The sequence below is a fragment of the Dryas octopetala genome, chromosome 5 (genome assembly GCF_963921425.1).
Source record: "Dryas octopetala chromosome 5, drDryOcto1.1, whole genome shotgun sequence".
Taxonomy (NCBI): domain Eukaryota; kingdom Viridiplantae; phylum Streptophyta; class Magnoliopsida; order Rosales; family Rosaceae; genus Dryas; species Dryas octopetala.
In genome coordinates, this window is record NC_141370.1 from 1,918,686 (window position 1) to 1,922,401 (window position 3,716).

Below are 3,716 nucleotides of genomic sequence, written 5' to 3' on the forward strand. Positions count from 1 at the left end.
TAAGAAAACATTCAACACTCACAACCAACTTTTGATATCCAAATATTTTGAAAATCAAAAACGAAAATTTTTAGGATCTCACATTTAGTTTCTAAAGCATGTTGCTTAAGAGCATGGTAATTTAAAAGCACCTTGGTTGGATTGTTTTAATTGATTGGATTCCTTATCCTTAAAACTTTATGCACCTAGAGTTTACTATGGCATTAATCTTAGGTAGTTAGCTATCACCTTGGTTGGGGTAGTTGATAACATGAAAGAGGGTGTGTCCTAATTCACCTTGATCGGGGGTTAGGAGGTAATCTAATCTATCCAATTTGGTATAATCACTAATTGCATTGTTTGTTACATGGGAGGGTTAGTGTGAACCCCTAATAACCCCAATCCTTCATTATCATTGAATTTAATTTGTACTTGAATTTGCTTGCATTTCCATTTGTTAGTTTCAAATTCTAGTGTTGTTTATCATCAATCAACCAAACAACAACTCAACACTACACATTTGCACATACCATTATGCTTAGTCTTGGCTTTGCATAGTACATAATAGGTTATTTGTTAGTTTTATAACCCTAAAATCAACCTAGCTTGTGGTTGAAGTCCCAATCCAATCTCTTGGGTACGACAACCCCTTACTTCCTAATCCATACTAAAACTTGACAACCTTGCACTTGAGGTAGGATAATCAACAAGTTTTTGGCGCCGTTGCTGGGGATTGGATTCCTAGGACTTTGATCCTAAGCTTGGGTTGCCTTTATGGTTAATTTTATTTATTACAAAAGAAAAGATAAAAAAATGTTTCGAATTTTTAGTTTTAAATTTGTTAGAAAACGTAGTGTCTTTTTTTTTGCATTGTGGCCTTTGTTTGGTAGCTGTTTTGCGAATTTGGTTCGCGGTGCATTCTTCATTTTTTCGTTCTGAATCTAACCATATAAAGAACGTCAAAATCGGAGCAGTGGTTAGAAAGTGTGTGGTATCTTGCTTTTCTTCTCTTATCCTTGTGACTTATAGTGTTCTTTCTCTCTTGATAGGTGTATGAGTGGAAACCCAACCACTTCAAGTTCATACATTATTTTGAGAAGTGGGAATGAATTAATAGAGTTTGCAAGGGGTAGATCAAGAGAAAGAGGTACAAGAAAGACTAGGGAAAAATCACCTCCAAGGGAAGTAAGGATGTGGGATAGTAATCCACCTCCACCACCATTAGAGGAAGAAAGACCCTTGAGAGATTTAACACTATCTCTTTTGGCCACTCATCCTAGTTGCATTGTACTTTCACCTTGTGCAAATGCATTTAAGATAATGTCAGGTACATTGCAATTGTTACCTAGCTTTCATGGAATGACAAGTAGTGATCCCTACTTGCACACCACCGAATTTTGTGAAGCTTGCTCAACCGTACAACTCAATGGGATTAATGAGGACAATTTGAGGTTAAGGCTTTTCCCATTCTCATTGAAGGACAAAGCCAAGCAATGGTTATACAAGTTGCCAGCCGCAAGCATCCATACATGGGAAGAAATGCAAAATAGCTTTCTCCGAAAGTTCTTTCCACCATCAAAGACCAATGCTCTTAGGTAACTCCTAATGCAATTTAGGGAGCAACAAAATGAGCTATTTCATGAAGCATGGGAGAGATTCAAAGATATGGAAAATGGTTGCCCTAATCATGGTCTCACCAAGTGAATGATTCTCAATTTCTTCTACAATGGATTGACTCAAGAGACAAGGAGAAGAGTAGACTATGCATGTGGAGGAAGCATTATGGGCAATACCTAAAGGGAGGCCGTGGAAGTTCTTGACAATTTGAGTGAGACTTCACAACTTTGGGACAATGTCAATGATAGGTTTCCAATTAAGGATGTAAACTTGTCTATGAAAGAGCAACAAAGAAGAGGAGTATTTGAGATGGACACCCCTCACATTAATGTGCAACAAAAGTTGAAGAAGATAGAGGCCACAATGAACAAGAAGCTTGATTCGCTTCTTAGTGCTCAACAAGGAAGTTATAGTCGTGCACCATCATCATCTATGGCAAGCAAGGAAGTGGAGCATAGTTGTATGGTATGTGAGAGCTTGCAACATGAGACAATGCAATGCCCTTAAGGAGGTTCATTTCCAAAATTTATGGAGCAATGCAATCAACTTGGTTTTCAACAAACACCAAGGAATGACCCCATTACCAACACTTACAATCCGGCCAGGGTGGAGAAATAATCCAAACTTTAGATGGAGTGACCAACCATAAGCACCTCAAGCACCATCCTATCCTAAGGAAACGTCATTTCGGTGCACACATGAGGAAGCACCATCCTATCATAAGTGCTCCAAAACGTGCCCATTTGGCAAGAAAGACATGAGGAAGCACTTTCTCATGTTAGGATTAGCGTTCTGGACCAATTGAACCACATTTTAAGGTAAGAATGCGCGAAAACGTCATTTCGGTGCATACTTGGTCCAATTTCCCCCAAATTGCACCAAAACGTTCATGGTTAGCAAAAAACGTTCATGGTTAGCAAGAAACACATGGCGAAGCACTTTCTTATGTTAGGATTAGGGTTCTAGACCTATTGAATCAAATTTGGTGTTAAGAACACACGAAAACGTCATTTTGGTTCATACTTGGTCCAATTTCCTCCAAATTGCACCAAAACGTTCCTGGTTTGCAAGAAACAAATGGCGAAGCACTTTCTTATGTTAGGATTAGCGTTCTAGACCTATTGAACCACATTTGGTGTTAATAATGCACATAAACGTCATTTCAATGCATACTTAGTCCAATTTTGTACAAATTGCACCAAAACCTTCCAGGTTGGCAAGAAAGACATGGGGAAGCACTTTCTCATGTTAGGATTAGCTTTCTAGACTTATTGAACCACATTTGCTGTTAAGAACGCATGAAAACGTCATTTCGGTGTATTCTTCATCTAATTTCAACCAAATTGCTCCTAAATGTGCCCATTTGGCAAGAAAAACATGGGGAAGCACTTTCTTAAGTTAGGATTATCGTTCTAGACCAATTGAACCACATTTGGAGGTAAGAACGCACGGAAACATTATTTCAGTGCATACTTGGCCCAATTTCCTCCAAATTGCACCAAAACGTTCCTGGTTGGCAAGAAACACATGGCGAAGCACTTTCTCATGTTAGGATTAGCGTTCTAGACCTACTAAACCACATTTGGTGTTAAGAATGCACGAAAATGTTATTTTGGTGCACACATAGTCCAATTTCGTCCAAATTGCTCTAAAACGTGCCCATGTGTCAAGAAAGACATGGGGAAGCACTTCCTCATGTTAGGATTATCGTTCTAAACCAATTGAACCACATTTGGAGGTAAGAACGCACAAAAACGTCATTTCGGTGCATACTTGGTCCAATTTCGTCCTAATTCCACTAAAATGTTCCCATTTGGCAAGAAAGACATGGGGAAACACTTTCTCATATTAGCATTATCGTTATAGAAATATTGAATCACATTTGGTGTTAAGAACGCATAAAAACGTTATTTCGGTGTATACTTGGTCTAATTTCAACCAAATTGCTCCAAATTGTGCCCATTTGGCAAGAAAGACATGGTGAAGCACTTACTCATATTATGATATCGTTCTAGACCTGTTGAACAACAATTGGTGTTAAGAACGCACGAAAACGTCATTTCGGTGCATACTTGGTCTAATTTCAACCAAACTGCTCCAAATCGTGCCAATTTAGCAAG

The 3,716-nt window shown here is 38.6% G+C and overlaps 1 pseudogene; it reads left to right on the plus strand.

Annotated features, from left to right (window-relative positions):
• Window positions 1–1,170: 1,170 nt before the first annotated feature.
• LOC147283530 (uncharacterized) lies at window positions 1,171–1,776 on the plus strand (annotated as a pseudogene).
• Window positions 1,777–3,716: the final 1,940 nt, after the last annotated feature.